This window comes from Cibotium barometz, chromosome 60 (assembly GCF_041138505.1).
Source record: "Cibotium barometz isolate CiBa-2024 chromosome 60, ASM4113850v1, whole genome shotgun sequence".
Taxonomy (NCBI): domain Eukaryota; kingdom Viridiplantae; phylum Streptophyta; class Polypodiopsida; order Cyatheales; family Cibotiaceae; genus Cibotium; species Cibotium barometz.
In genome coordinates this window covers 18,790,679-18,808,026 of record NC_141105.1, presented here as the reverse complement: position 1 = coordinate 18,808,026, position 17,348 = coordinate 18,790,679, and the positions used below count along the sequence as shown (strand labels likewise).

The 17,348-nt window shown below is 40.0% G+C and overlaps 1 pseudogene; it reads right to left on the bottom strand.

The window, feature by feature from the left end:
* Positions 1-5,018: 5,018 nt before the first annotated feature.
* Positions 5,019-17,348, bottom strand: part of LOC147605081 (uncharacterized) — a 79,834-nt pseudogene continuing 67,504 nt past the window's right edge.

Below are 17,348 nucleotides of genomic sequence, written 5' to 3'. Positions count from 1 at the left end.
CAAGAATATGACTACTCTTGGTTGAGGCACATACCAATTGTCAACATCGATAATAACCCATACCTCACTTATATAGTGATTATTGCTACTATAAATAACCATCTCTTGCATATGAGTTAAAAAATCCCTAGCTACATCAATCTGAATACCCTTAAGTCCTAAGGTTATTGGAGATTTAGGTTAATATCCATACGTCAGCATAAACGGATTGTAACCTTTAGCCGAATGCTATTGTAGTGAAACTTGACCATAGGCATGTATGTACCTCTTCCAATAAGAAGCATATCCTCCAAAACTTGATTCACTCTATCTGTTTGCCTGTTTAAGAAACTCATACTTAGTGTAGTCTTCGTTTTTTGGCAAACTAGGTGTCAGAAGTGTCTTGAAAACTTGGAGTCCTCGTCACTCACTATGTCTCAAGGCAGATCCCCCTCCCTTCCCTGTTGATCCTCAGTGTCGAAAAGTTATTCCTTGTGTTCAATTTGGGCTTTCTCGCTCATATTAGCATCATGGCTAATCATACCTCCCCCCCCCCCCTCGTGACCCTCTTTGCGGAGATTGGAAAAAGATGCCAAAATGATCCTTATTGTCGAAATCTTCGGGTTACATCCATCACATCTCTAGGGCCGTGATTGGGTACTTGTGGCATTGCCTTCTGACTTTGCACTCCACTTCAAAGATGTGAGGTTGCTTGGGAGAGGCTTCTTCGAAGTGGACTTCGATGCTAAGGAAGCAGCCTCGGGGGTGTGCTGAAGGGCAGTCCATTCTCTTTGGTCCCGAGAAGACATCTTCCTCAAATATTCATATATAGTGATAATGAAGGTTAATCTTCATAAAATAGGTGGCACCTTGCAACCTATCTATTAAATTATCCGTTTTGGGAAGGGGATACCTATTCTTTACTGCAGCTTTATTCAACTTTTTACAATTCACACATCAGCCAACTCTCTCTCATAGGGCTCAAAGGTTCACTCTCAATTACAATGAGGTTATGGACACTGGGATGTCTACTTAAAGCATATGTTGTAATGTTTCCTCCCCTAATTGATATTGGAACATGGGTTAGAAACTCTGAGTAAATGAAGCCCATTTGATATGTCAATCAAAAATCAAAACTCTTGTAGGTAATGGGGTCAGCATCCTGCATATGTGAACATCACCAAAACCTTATCCATTTACATAAGTAACTACCACAAAGAATGGTCACTTAATATCTGGTAGTCTAATAACGATTCATGCATGAGTCAAAGCCTTCTTAAGTCCAGAAAAGAAATGGTCGTGTCTACTAGTACAGTGAAAGTGTCTAGCTTTATTTAGAAGTTCAATTAATGAATGTGAAATACGTGTAAATTTTATAACAAACTTCATATAACAAATGGTCATGTTTACTAGTACAGTCAAAGTGTCTAGCTTTATTTAGAAGTTCAATTAATGAGTGCAATACATGTAAATTTTATAACAAACTTCCTATATTAGCTACACAAGCCAAGAAAAGATCACAATTCGTGAATATCACGTGATTTGCGCCAAGTAACAATGCTTTTGATCTTTGTAGTGTCCACTCGAATACCATCAACAACAGTACAAGATGTCCTAAGTATTCAATTTCTTCTTATAAGAAATTACACTTATCAAGGTTGACATAAAGCCGATTCTCTCACTTGTTCCAAATGTTGTTCATGCTCACAACAACGATTCTTACGAAAAACTAAGATATCATCGAAAAACACTACAACAAAATTTTGATACTTTAAAAATAATATATTCATCATTCTGTTGAAAGTAGAATGATGCATAGCATTAGTCAAACCAAGTGGCATAACTAGTAGTAGCTGGAGCATTTGTCAAACTAAGTGGCAGAACTAAAAACTAATAGTGGCTAGTTCGGGTTCCAAAGAAGGCAGTCTTGAAACGTCTCCTTTATCTAAATGGATATGCTGGTTTTGAAATCAAATTTGCTAAAGACTTGTGCTCCCTTGAGCATATTAAGTAGATCATCTATTCAAGGTATCGAATATCGATTCTTCACCACAACTATCTTGTTTAAAGTACAATTAGTGATACACATTTGATATGTCCTATTCTTAATTTCTACGAGAAGAATTGGAGCATCGAAATGAGAACTATTGGGTCTAATCAATTCTTTCTCTAGCAATACCTCTCCTTACCTCTAAATCTCTTTCTAGCATGTTACTTGATAAGAATCTTTCCATGGCAAAGAGCTTCTAAGGATTATCTCAATTTTATGATCTTCTAAATGGGCCTTTGGTAAAGTACGTTGTAGGATCATCCATAAAACATTCATAGAAATTAGAAATAAAAGAATCATGAGACACATTTGGTTTAGAGTCAGCCTCAGTATTGACAAGAACCAAAATGTCTTCTCCTTCCTTTCTTATAGCTCTCTTAGCTTATTTTCCCTTTTTTGACACTAAAAATAGATTTCCTTAATATCATCTTTCATTGATCACATTGTATGAATGTCATAATTAATTTGAGGGTTATGTTCATGTCTCCACAGTAAATAATATCAATACCTTGCAAAAGAGCAAAAAAAAAAGTTATCTTTTTCCTTAACTAATTCACTTTCAATTCTAGATCTTAACCTCTTTTGGGCAATTATATCTAGTTACTTGGGATGCAGCTTTGACTCTAACTAAAGGGTAAAAATGCATCTAGGTTAAGTGCCTTTCGAAAATGAAATCATGTAAACTACTATCATCATGAAAAATTGAGAGTTGTTTTTCTTTTATCTTTCCTTGGATTCTTAACATAGCATGAACAAGAACCTTATCGTCATTGAAATAGTTAGGATCAAATTTACCCTCTTGCTTGAGTGAATCATTGTCGTCATCTTCTTCAATCATATTGACATGAGCTACAGGTGCAAGGTTCTTCTTTTCTAAACAAGCTGGTGTGATGTGCCCTTCCTTGTGACATGAAACACTTGATGATACGATTCTTCGGCTTGCCCTTCGAGGGTTTGTTGTTAACATCCTTTTGAACATCTCCTTTGACCACTTCTTTACCTTTCTAGATTTATCAAAATTTCTCGAAGGAAAAGAGGGTATAAGACATTTTGCATAAGTACTATCCTACATTCTAGAATCTCAAGAAGTGGAAGTTTTGCGTTAAGATCCATAGTAGAGTTGAGATGTCGAGGATGGAACATATTAACATCTATCCTAATGGTAGGCTTAAGAATGATATGAATTTCCTTCTTTGCTCTCTTTCTTTGACTTTCTTGATCACTTGAACCTGCAATAAGATAAATTTGTCAATGTATGCATGCAAATTTTCATTCTCCTTTTAGTGTAGAGAATCCCATCATTGATGAGCTTTAATCTTGTATTGTGAAGGAAGAAAATGGTCCTTCAAAAGTTTTTTGAAATTCTTTCCATATACTAGGTTAATGCTTACTGTACTTAATCACATTCCACTATAAAGTAGCACTTTCAATCAAATGATTGCAAGTACACTTAATCTTGCCTTTTTTGCCTGAAAATTTATCATCTAGATGAGGGAGCCATGCAATAAGCATAGAAGCGTCTTTCTTCTCGTCTCATAATTCTAGAAAGCGAATGTCTTTTGGCTAATTTGTGAATCTTTTTAAGATTTTTGAGCACGCAATATAAACACAGATATAGCATCAGTAGGTTCATGAAGATAGGTCAATCTTGTTTCTAATTGTGTGCAGATAACTTTCCTCTTAATGTGCTCTTGCTCTTTTTACTATTTTTTTTCTTTTCTTTTTTGGTATGAAGCTATATATATACATTCCCTTGAATTTGGAAGTTACATGGTCAGGGGAGAAGGTTAGGGAGGAAGCAATAGAATGTCGAACGTGAGTACATGCTCCCCCCTTCCTTGGGTTGATCATTTTTTTTGCAATGATGTTGTAGCCCCTTGGAACCAATTTGTCGAGTGGGTTATAGGTGGTGATGTGGGCAGATAGCTTTTTATGATCCTTGTGGCCACATCAAGTTGCAGAGATGGTAGTGTACGCTCCCATAAACGAACGGAGGATATGGCTTCCCACGATACATTTACAAGGAGAGACATAGACTCATTGGTTTCTTGGTGGGTATTGACAAGGGTAGGTGTAGAGCGTGCAGAAACTTCTATATCAACGTGTGAATGGCATGAGGAGCTAGAAGCTTCCTGTAACTCCCCCCTTCCTGAGCTAGGTGGTATCGATCGATATCGCTTGGGAATCCAAACTAGCTCTAGAAGAAGTGGTGTGGAGTACTCCGCTACCTTTCCCTTACCACAGTCTTGAATTGTCGTTGGGGTGGCAACATTTGGCTTACAAGATTTTACAGGCGATGCAGAGGTATTCAGCTTATGTTTAGGGACCCAAATCTGGTCATTCCCTTCGTAGTACCCTTGGGTTGCTAATAATATTTTAGGAATCCAACGTGATGTTACCTTGCCTTTTCTAGGGCGGGTAGCTACTTTCCTACTACGAGGTTTCTTGTTGTCTGAACGAGATTGGGCAGTAGATGTAGTCGTTAACGAAGCTTTTGGGACCCATTTGTATGTACTCTTCGGTAAAGTAAGCGGAGCCTTGGGGACCACACTTTCTGTCTCCACTCTTGGCGTTGAAGCGTTAGAGGGGTGGCAAACAATCAAAGATGGTGTAGCCACTTGACTTTGTGATTTTTCCTTATTTAGTGTTTTGTCCAGAGTTGATGGCTTAGGTGCGGGACCCTGAGTGGTCAGGTTGAGAGCTGGTTCTTGCGTTGTATCTCACCTGGTTGCCCACTCAATATTGCACTTGGAAGCTAACATCCATTTGCGCCCTAAGTTTACAGTTCCCTCCATGGTACCAACAGGCATAACCAAAAAGCATTGAACCACAGTCCCCTTGTCATAGGCAACAAGAGTGTGCAGAATTTCCGAGACAGTGGTTTTCTTCTTATTGATACCCTTAACTTGGATGGTACTCTTGGATAAGGGTGGTTTTCCAAGTTGACACCACACTCCATATGACAACAAATTGTGTTGAGCTCCCGTATCTAATAATGCATTGTATAGCACCTTCTCGTAAGGACTTTGTAGCTCAATTGGGTATCGTAGAGGCGGGTTAGATTCAAATCTTCCTCTGCCTCCTCGAAAAATGCTTCCGTAATCTCCAAGTTGGCCTCTCGTTGGTGCCTAACACGCTGCTGATGTTCTTTAGCTTCAACTCTCGCTTGTATCTTCTTAAGCTCAGCCTGTTCTTTAGCTGCCTTATTTTGATGGATTGCATGTAATTCCTCTTGGCTTAGGGGGTCATAGTATCTTTTGAATTTACTCCCATTGAGGAATCCAACTTTTTCAACTCCGTCGAGAGTCTCCACTCGGATGGTACCTTGTGGGGTAATTTCACATACTCTGTATGGTCCCTTACCAGCATATTTTAGCTTCTTCTTTTTGTTACGCACTCCATACATCAAGACTTTATCCCCAACTTTGATGTCCTTGTTTTTCAGGTGGCGATCAAACCATTTCTTCCTTCTATCCTTCTCTACAAGGGCATTGTACACCGCCAATTGTCTTTCTTCGTCTAACCGCTCAAGGATATACAAATGCTCTACTAAGGGATTACCATCCTAGCCCTCTTGAGTAGCAACACGAAGACTAGGAATGACAAATTCCCACGTCATGACTGCTTCTTGGCTATATACGATCTTGAATGGTGTGCAATTAATAGCCACTTTGTACGCAGTACGATAGGCCCATAAAGCTGATGTAAGCTTTAGATCCCAATCCGTGCGACGAGCCTCAACTGTCTTTGTCAGAATAGAGATTAAGGTCTTGTTGGTACTCTCGGCTTGGCCATTCGCTTGTGGATAATAAGGAGTAGATTTATAATGGGATATCATGAAATTTGTTGTGAGCTCCTTAATCACTTCATTTATAAAATGCGTACCATTGTCGCTCACAAGTTCAAAAGGACAACTGAAGTGTGTGATTATATTTTCAAAGAGGAACTTGGCTGTTGTCCTTGCATCTGCCTTACGTGTTGCTTTCGCTTCAGCCCATTTGGTCGCCACAATAATATACCAAGATTGTGTGTTACGAGCTGCTGGGCTAATTAGACCTACAGAGTCTAAACCCCACTTTTCAAACGGTTGGTTTACTTTAATTGGATGTAGGGGCATCTGATCTTTCCGCTGGGGTTTCTTGTAGCATTGGCATTCATCACAACCCTTCACAAAAAGTGATGCATCTTGGAACATAGTGGGCCACCAATACCCTGATTGCAATATCTTTCACGCAGTTAAGTCTCCTGAAAAGTGACCACCGGCTACGTCCATATGTGCCTCTTGCAAAATATATAGATACTCATCCTCTCGGGCATAACGCCTAAGAACGTCATCCTTTCCTCTTTTATAAAGAGTCTTGGCCATTAGGTAATAGGGTTCGCATTCCTTGATCACTTTCGAGCTAGATCTTTACGAAGCTCTTTGGGTGGAAAACCATTAACCAAGAAGTTAACAATCTTCTCACTCCATTCAGGCATTGTCTTGACCATGAACAAGGAAGTGTCAGGTGAGTCATCATCAACTCCCGTAGGAGCTTCACCATTAGGTATGCGAGACAAATGATCAGCCATGACATGTTTTTTGCCAGGTCTCACAACAACAGTGAAATCAAACTCAAGAAGAATCAACAACCATCGTGTGATTCTTCCTGTGTGGAGCATGGTTTGTTCACCAGATACAACAATGCTTGATGATCCACATAGAAAATAAACTTGGTGGCAAGAAGGTAATAACGAAATTTCTTTATTGCATATATCATTGCCAACCCTTCTCGCTTCGTAGTGGTGTAGTTCATTTCAGCATCGTTCAACTGGCCGACTGGCATGGCAAAGCTAATGGAGTAGTCTAGTTTCTGTTCTCCAGGTTGAGTTAGTACACATCCAATAGCAAAGTTTGATGCATCAATATGCACATGGAAGATTAAATCCCAGTTAGGCATTCGCAAGATTGGAGCACTCGCCAGGGCTTCTTTAATAACTCATATTGTGCACGGTCACAATCTTCGGTCCAAATAAACTCGATGAGAAGCTTGTACAATGGTCGAGCTATCTCAGCGAAGAATAAAATAAACCTTCGATAATAACCAACATGGCCCATAAAGCGTTGGACTCCCTTATAGTTGGTGGGGGGGGCAATTCTAGAATGACCTTGATTTTACTTGCGTCGGTGGAAATCCCATTTTTGGACACTATATGCCCTAGAATAACTCTGTGTTTAACCCAAAATTGGCATTTAAAAGGATTCAATGAGATGCGATATAATCTACACCTTTCAAATAAACACATCAAGTGCTCATCCCAAGAGGAATGAACACAAAGATCATCTAAGAAGGCTTCACAAAAGTCCCTTAGAAATTCCTTAAAGGCTGTGTTGGAATGTTGCAGGTGCATTGGTTAAGCCGAAGGCCATGACGCGAAAGACAAACACTCCAAACTCCGTTATAAAAGCTGTTTTAGCTTGGTCCTCTACTGCGATTGTGATCTGATTATAACCAGAGTACCCGTCTAAAAAGCTATAAGCCTCCTTGCCTCTACAACTCTTTCAAGCACATGTTCGGAATACGGCAAGGGGTAATGATCTCTTCTGGTGGCTGTATTAACCTTTTTGAGATCAACGCACACTTTGAGTTTCCCATTCTTCTTTGGTACAATGACTATCGGAGAAACCCATTCTGAGTGCTCAATAGGGTATATGAATCCTCATTTTATAAGCTTTTCAATTTCCTCTTGTACAATCTTTGCATACTTAGGATTCATTGGGTAGGGACGTTGCTGGACTGCTTTAGCAGTGCTAGTCATTGGAATTGTGTGTTGCACCACATTGGGTGGAACACCCTTCATATCATGGTATGTCCAAGCAAACATGTCCTTGAATTCTTTAAGAAGCATCTTAAAGAAGCTTCTTCCGTCTTGGTGAGGTCTTGAGTAATAAAAACTGGTTTAGACTCCTCACCTAGATCTGCTAGTTCTATCTCCTTAACTACCGCCGGGCTATCGTAGACACCGCTACTCCCATTGGTAGGCATTCGTTGGGCTTTTGTGTAGACGACTTTACATTCCCCCGTGGTAAAAGATTTGAAATGCTCGGGTGCGGGGTGTAAGTCTACCGGTTCTTGTCGTGCCATGCTTTTTTCTTTAATTTCCGCTTCCTTTTGTTGCTGAGCTAACTCTTGGTTTTGATGCCTTCTCGCAGTACGACTTAGTTTCGGCTTCTCTTCGATTTCTAATTGGGCGATGTCATGAGGTTGCGGACTACACCACATGACACTTTGGAGGTATTCTCCCCAAGTATCCACTAACTTCCGCCGATGAGCGTCATATGCTCCTACATAACTAAGCCATTCTGCACAGTGGATCTCTCTTTGTTTATTCTAGCTCGTACAATGAGCGTCATATGCTCTTACATAACTAAGCCATTCTACAGTGGATCTCTCTTTGTTTATTCTAGCTCGTACATTAGCTCGATAGCGTTGTCACTTATGTCTCGTCTTCTTCTTACCTAGTTTCTGATTTTTGTTTATATCAGATTTAGACTCGCTTGATCGATCTTCACTTGTGTCCCCCTCACTCTCGGATGAACTGCAAGAGGTTAATGTCCTAGGCCTTGAGCACGTGGCTTCCACACTTGGGTGAATATTCAATTCATACCCCCTATCAGGCTCAGAGTCAGTTTCTTCTTGAGATTCAGTCTCAGAGTCGTATTGGTCAGAGTCTTCGCTACCTTCAGTGTCAAGAGAGTTCGCCACTTTCTTGCCATTCAGAAGTCAAGTGCATAACACCTATCATGTTTACAGGCACTAATGGTGGCATATCTTGCCCCTCAGGTGTTACCCAACTTGTGCCTCTATTTCCCCATGTGTCTATGGTGGCCGCTAGGTGTACCCAATCTACGTTATCTGACTCAGTCATGCCCGGTAGGACATCCATATAAGGAGAATCTTTCCCATCATCGGTCTCTTTTTGCATGTATAGCAATACTTTAATGGGGCTGAGTGAATAGTGGTATCCGATCGATTATCAATGATAACCTTTCTTCCTAAAGGATGCGCGCGACCATTCTTAAGATCAACTCGAATGACAGAGTCCTAGAATTGTAAGTAGACATGGTTTTTCGACCAGTCATGCACCATTTGTGCTTCCCTCATGAAAGGACGTCCTAAGATCATTTGATATGACATAGGATGCTTAGAGAAATCCATTACAACAATGAAGGTATGCCTTACCTTGTATCCCAGAATCTTGATCTTAAGGTCCCTTAGCATTCCAATAGGTTTAGCTATAGTTCCGTTTGCCATCTTAACCTATGTTTGTGACTTCTAGGTGAGGTCTTCCCATAGATTCCCAACAATTTTTAGTCACAATGCTCACTCCAGCACCACCATCAAGGATTCTGTTTAGAGTCAGGGTTGCATTAGATTTGTCACCTTCAAAGTACTGTCCCAACTTGTTAACAGGTATTTCAACGACCAAGTCTTCATCTAGGTTGGGCTGTAGATCCAAATGTTCCTCCTCATCTTGAAGCATGTCGGGTCTATCCATATTTGCAAATTGTGGTAACCCTGCCTTCAGTTCTCCATTGAGAAATGCCCGAAGAGCTAAGAATAGCTCTCAGGATCTCCGTATAACTTGGATATGATCATGGTTCTGATTTCAGAGGACATGAAATCCATTAGTTTGGACACATTCAATGGTACTTTTCGAGATATCGACCCTTGACTAGGGACTGGTGAATATGGAATCACTTCCTCTTCGATGGGGTCAGGCATTCCCTCATCACTATAAACATTCTTTCAAGCAAGCAGGGTGTCTGCCCACTTCCTGATGTCCTATCCTCACTTTCTTCCTGAATGATACCAGGTATAGCTAACGGTTTATGGCTCCTGTGAGGCTGAACTCGTGTAGGAAACACTGTGTCTGGGATCTTAATTTTTCTAGGTTATGGCTCCAGTTCTCTTCTTCCACCAAACCCCTTAAGTATTGCACTCGTTCAATCTCCTCTACTGGGTTTGGGTAAGTCCTAATCTTTTTCTTGAGGGTTTTTGGCCCACGTGGCTTTTCTTTGAGAGTCTCAGTCAGTCTCAGTAGTAGCCGAGAGGGTATTAGCTGACTTGGTCGTGGGCAGGAGGAGTTTCTTTTTGTTTCCCCCGATTTATGTCTTTGCTTGATTCTCCTTCGTTGCGCTCCCGAGTGGGTTTCTCCCTTAAAGTAGTGGCTTTCGTCTCCATGGTTTCTATTGAATCGGAATCATTCAGGATCATTCATATACACAGGTCTCCATGGTTTCTATTGAATCGGAATCATCTTCAGGATCATTCATATACACAGGGTCGTCTCCTGTCCCTATATTAGTCTTTGAACTAGGTTTGGAGCTTGTGGCATTAAGCGATCTCTTTCGTCGTGTTTTCTTTTTCTTTTCTCGAGCAATTGATGCAGTATCCCTCTTTGGTCTCCATGGTTTCTATTGAATCGGAATCATTCAAGATCATTCATATACACAGGTCTCCATGGTTTCTATTGAATCGGAATCATCTTCAGGATCATTCATATACACAGGGTCGTCTCCTATCCCTATATTAGTCTTTGAACTAGGTTTGGAGCTTGTGGCATTAAGCGATCTCTTTCGTCGTGTTTTCTTTTTCTTTTCTCAAGCAACTGATGCAGTATCCCTCTTTTCAAGAATGTAGTTTTGATTTTGAAGCATTGGCCATGTGACTACATTTGCGCGTACAACAGGTGTGGTTCCTAGTGCCTCATTGGTGACCTCAACCAAATTCAATGGGGTAATCTTGGGTGCACTTGGATTATGTGGATATTAAGCAATCAAATGATCTATGCCACAACAATTACATGTTGATTTGGTTGCATTTGAGTAGCGATCTTCTGTAGCCTATTAGGGCACTTCGCTACACGATGCGGTCCACCACAATCGTAGCATTGAAGAGGTGGTCTCCTGGCAAAGGTATTAAGGTTTTTTCCTCTTGTGGCAAGAGCAACCGCTTGATATACAGGCTTGACTTGCCCGAAATGATCCTCCATGTAATACTGGGGAGTAATTTCAAACGTATCAATCCCATATAGAACAGTGGGGTCTATATCCTCTTCATAATCCCCACACGCACTATGTGACTCACAACCCATCTGGTTTATAGGGGTAACGCTCAGATGCGGAAGTTGTGGTCCTAGCATTGGCGGTGGTAACGGCACAGACTAGACTAAATTTGGGTTCCTTTTGGAACTATGTGTTGTGTGAGGACGGTTGCTCGACAGGTGGTGCAGGCATTAGTGTTGCGGGTACTTGAGGTGTGTTTGACCAGGCTAGTGGTGCCTGATTCGCCAACATACGCTTAAGTACTAGGCAATCCTTAGATTGATGGCCATACTTACCACATGTATTGCAAGTCCCATTGAATTTAACTCTGAATGTGAGACATTCACTCGTGCTACATTGTCCTAAGCAAACCAAACACCATTGTTGCTCTCTTCTTGGGTACATATGGCTATTTTGAGGAGCTCGATTACCCCTAAAGTATTCTTAGAGAGCTTTAGTAAGGTTAGCTATAGACATTTCAGATATCTTGGGCTCCTTGTTGGCAATAGGTTTTATAGTCATTGGCTCGTGCCCAGATATTTGTGAACTAACAGACTTTGTCTCCGAAGACACCTTTTTACCTGCAATCATGAAGTTGTTTTCTAACTGGATTGCATTGGCAGTGTGACTGCTTCCCACGTCGTAAGACCTCTAATGACTAGGCCATTGTATATGTCCTCGTGGCACAATCCTCGGATGAATTTATCAAGAAGTTGGTTTTGTTATTGAAGCACTCATCGGGAATACAACGAGAATTTAGATGCTTTAGTCGACTAATAAAGTCTCTCATCACTGACTCTCCTTCCTCGCATTCAGCTTTTTGGAGTTGAGATGCTACACCCCAAAGCACACCCTCACGTATGTATTCTTTCAAGAACAATCTCTTGAGAGTGGGATAGTGAGTACGCTCTTCAACCCTTAAAGTTCGATACCAATCTCTGACTTTTCCACTCAAGGTTAAGCCTAAGGCTTTACACTTATGTAGCTCATTGTGCTCTTCCAAGGAATCACACACGTGTTCAAAAACTTCAATGTGCTTCCTAACATCTTCGTTACCACTGAAGTTCTAAGTGAGCTTGGCAACTTGTACCGCCTTGCTTCTAGGCTCTCTCTCAGGTATGCCATGCATGTTTTTCGCAATAGATCGTCCGATCGTTTGAGAAAACGCTGCTAGATCACCTAAGGGAGCAGGCATAGCTGGTGGAGGCACTTTTGGGATGGCTTGGTTAACAGGAGTTGGCATTGGTCTTGGTATGTATGCAACTGACGTAGGATATGATATATGACTATGCATAGCTCCTCTTGGATAAGGGTTCTGATAAGGCATTCATGGAGCATACGCCATTGGCATAACAGGAGGTGTAGGAGCTACATGAGCACGAGTAGCGATATAGGTACATATGGTCGATATGCACTGGTACGCACTGTTGTAGGTACTGTACCACTAGGTAGTGGTGTTGTACTAACTACAGTGGTAACGGGTGCACTTTTCGTCATGCTCATCATCGGAGTAGGCATTGTGGATTCCCTAATGGAAAGTTGAGCCAAAGTTGGAAAGCTGAAGTTACTGCTCGTGGGCTCAACCTGCATTGAGACTCCAGGCGAAACAACATACGAAGGATCTACGGGACTCACCGAGGGAGTCTCCAATTGTGACAGGGTTGGTTGTTTAGTCTTGCCCGTATCCAAAAGTCTCATAGGGCCAGTTGAAACTAGGTTCACTCCCCTATTCTGCCTCTCGAATTGGATAATTCTATGGATAACTTCACATATCATTTGTTGTTGCTCATCTAGATTGGTGGCACTAGATGTAGATAGTATGACTTCTAACCAACCTACATGGTATGTGTAACCTGTGTATAGGTCAGTCAGAGTCTCTATGTGTAGGTCATATTCTCAATTTTCATTGAGAAATATCCCATCCAAACTTGGAGTGCCAAAAGGTTCTCTCGAAGTGGACGCAATGTCACTTCTTAGGTTTCTCAGATGTTTTGCACCCCGTTTTTACTTGTTTTTGTCTCGTTTTTAACCCGTTTTTATCCCCTTACTTATGGTCGAAATTGGACTAAGGCGTGTGATAGCTCAAGACGAGCGTATCGTTCAAGGGGTCCTAGCGTGCTTTACAGCACAGTGTTTGCCTATCCGGAGCTCCCTTGGCCCTCAGAACACTCTATTTGTGCTTGTGGGGGAAACGGTGAAGGCTTTGTCCCACATGCCCACTCCACTCCTTGGGGGGTAGACTATATAGAGAGCTTCACTCCCCTTAAGCTTGCACTTGAGAGAAAGCTATGGAGGCTCACTCTCCTATATATATATAGATCAAAAGATCGAGACCGAGGCCGGGGTCGATTGGGGGTTTTTTCTTTTTTAATTTTTTTTTTCAATGAAAAATTTCTTTTTTTTTCTTTTTCAATTTTTTTTTCAATGAAAAATTTCTCTCCACGCGGGTCGCGTGGGTTGATGTTTTTTTCTTTTTTTTTTAAAAAAATATTTTTTTATTTTTCTTTTTTTGGAAAAAAAATACCTTTAGAGATAAATGGCACTAACTTACTAACTTATTGCTCTAACAGCTAGCACACAGAACTGAAATGTGTAGAAAATGAAGAAAATAGAACAGAAAAATGACTGAAAAATAGTAACAAACACACAAACACGCCTCTCTTTGCCTTTCCTACGAGACAGGATAAAATAGACTTCAAACAGCGGCCCGAGCTGCATCTGGAGCTTGGTGCAGGGCAGTTCCCTAGTAGCGGCGCCAAAAATGTGCGCTTTTGTCGCACGTGTCGAGCTAGGGACTTGCCAAGCACCGTGTGCGAGCCACGAATGGCTGCAAGCACACAACCAGGAAACCAGCAAGCTCAAAACAAGGAGCAATGGTGTGTCACTCACCGCTCAGACCGCCGTCGTGAAGGATTCTCGCGCCGCGATGAAGGAGCCGCCACTGTCGCCCCGCCGCCACGCAAAGCTCGATTGCTACACACACACACACACACACACACTCTCTCTCTCACACACACACACACATGCGCTAGAGAAGGAGATGGAGAAGATGAAGCAAGAGCACTCCTTGTATTCAACACTTATAGAATGAGAGGTTTTAGGTTATATTTGACTTTTATATGTGACCTGGCCATTCACACATGGGCTCCCACACATGGCCGGTCGATCTTAACCCTTATCCTAATGAAATTTGAGGTGCGCCTCTCATCGGCCATCACCCAATCCCTTTACCCTTTACATGTGGTGCCAAAAGCCCGGCCCATGACTCAGAATACGTAAAATAATTATATGACATAAAAGTAATACGTCTCAATGTCCGCCACCATAGGTTAACACTAATGCATGCTAGTGAGTGTATGTGAGTGAAGTGAGGTGAGAGGAGGGAGGAGTACCCATAGTGCAATGCAGCGATGTGACAACGCTCGCGGCGTAAGGTACGTTGGAATTGCTTCTCAAGAAGTTGTAGAGCTTGGAGACCTCGAGGGTTACGAGCTCGGCCATTGGAAAGATCCTCAGGCCAACTTATAGGGGCATTTGGCACACAAATGAGGACCTTGGCAGTGATAGCACTATAAAAGGTTTCTTTTGGCATTACCATTCATGTCCCTTTATTAGCTAAGGAAATAACCCTTAGTATTATTAGTCACTTATACCTTACTTTCGGTAGCTTAGGAATGAGACCCAAATAGTCATGATGAATCATAGGTGATGCTATGTTCCCTCAATTTATGCTATTATGTATTTCACTAAAGTGTTAAAGATTGTAAGAAGAACCATTATCAATATAATCATCATCATCAGAGATCCAGAGAGAAGAGCAACGTACAATTATCTGTGTAATTTATATTTTGTATAATCATGTGATTGTTGTGATGTTTAGTAAATTATACATAGATCGATCTTGAATGTCTGAATGATAGCTTGTACATAATTATTATTGTTTAACTGGTAATTTTTGTGTTGCTTTATCCATTAACTTTTGGTGATCCTAGTGCGATCGAACATGCTTTGGACATTGTTCTGAGCATCATGCAATTTTTTTCATGGATTTTTCTTAGATGGATCATCTTCCCTTGCGAGTTATGTAGCACCTCTGAGGCCATCCTTTAGTTTATCTTTCGTGTTATGTATATCCTGATGATGGCATTTGTCGTTCCATCTTACATGTCGACGTATTCTCTGGTGTGATGTTATTTTGCCTATTTTGCATGTTTTTGTCTTGTTAGCCTATTTGTGGCATCTTGTTGACTGCATCAAAGTAGTCACTCTCGATGGGTGATCCTCTTTGGGTCTTCTAGAATGACTCGTTTTCTGTGTTCAAGCCATTCATTTCACTTCTATGTAGCTAGTAGCATTTTCCAATCCATGCTCAATTCTAATGTGGCGTACCTACTTCTTTTGGAGGGAGGTAATAAAAACATCCACGAGTGACAAAAAACAAGTGAGATATAAAGACCGAGTGATCATAAGAGAAATGAACTGTCTTATTGACACAATGACATGATAACAAGTCATGGTCACACCAAGGGACTTTCTCATTTAATACACAACCACACTAGATATATTAGGATCATACGCTTTATAAATTGTAGCAGATTAGGTTAAGCTGGTGCTTGACATAACACATATATGTATTAAATCTCTATTTTTTTATTAATCTCATTCTACTACATGTTTTAATTTGAATTACCTTGCCTCACAAGTTTCAACCATAATGTAACACACATAAGTTTTGAAAACTTATTTGTGTAATCTAGAAAGAAAAAATCTAAAACCTTATATGGATAATCTAGAAAGCATATTTCAATCATACACTTGATATATTATCTAAAACATTAAAGAAAACTTATTCATATAGTAAAAAAATAAATTCTAGATATAGAATGTTGACATGAATCTCGACATGGAACAATCTAATTTGTAAATTTTAAAGCAACAATCTAAAACCTTATTTATACATGTGGATGCAAGAGGCATTGATAGCAACATCTTTATATTTAATAATTGGTAATTAATGATTTATTTTCATAAAAAAATATAAATACTTTGTCACATCCATTTTCACATTAATCTCATTTTACTACATGTTCTAATTTGAATTGCCATGTCTCACAAGTTTTAACCACAATGAATATGCATAAGTTTTGAAACCTTATTTGTGTAGCCTAGAAAGCAAAAATTCTAAAATGTTATATGTATAATCTAGAAAGCGGAAACATTCACAATGGAATAATGATCATAATTTGTCATAAATTACTTCTAATTCTATGTTTATGAAACATGGATCAAATGCCAAAGAGATTACTGACAAATATCACGAGTCACATTCACACTCATCAACATAGAGGTTTTAACTATGGTGTTGATCATCAATGGGAGCCCTCCCATGAAGCTATTTATGCCCCAAAATGTTGGTCTTAAAATATTCACATTCATAAATCCCTTGTTCCTTTTAATTATTTTATCCTTAAAATTTTGATTAAATAATAAGTGACTTTACAAAACCTGAAAGAATTAATTGATGAATCCACACATAATTTGTACCCTTGCATAATTACTACTTTTGTTGACCCTTTATTGCAATGTAAGCACAATTAAGGAAGGAAAATTGCACACATACAAGCAATTGTTAATTAAAGAATAACAAACACACGTGACCATCCATTAATATGCCATAATTATAAGTATGCGCTTAAAAACTTACAAAACATGTTAAAACATCTAATTATAAGTATACACTCAAAACTTAATGAAATAATACCAAACACACATGATCATCCCTTTAATATGCCATAATTTTAAGTATGCACTTAAAAACTTATAAAACATGGAACATCTAATTCCAACCCTAAAAATAGAAAATCTCATGTGTGTGCATAGTAAATAGGGCAATAAAGATACAAAATAAACACCAAAAAGCTTATAAACTCATCCACCTTGCCCAATATCTCTCTAGACTATTGGCCTACTCTAGCCTTTGCTCTATCCTTGAAGATTTAGATGATATCTCCTTCCAAATAAGGCTTGGAATAGCTCCACTTTAGTCAGTATAGCTTGATGGATGAACTCATGAACCTTGCTATTCAAACCCAACACTTGTAAAGTAAATAAAGTATATATGCTTGTTGCAAGGCATATAAGAACCCCCTATTATCGTGAACCACACAGTCCTCATAGGTGCACCTTGGAAATTCTGATATAGTAATTTATGTCTTTAGCATAGTATTTTAT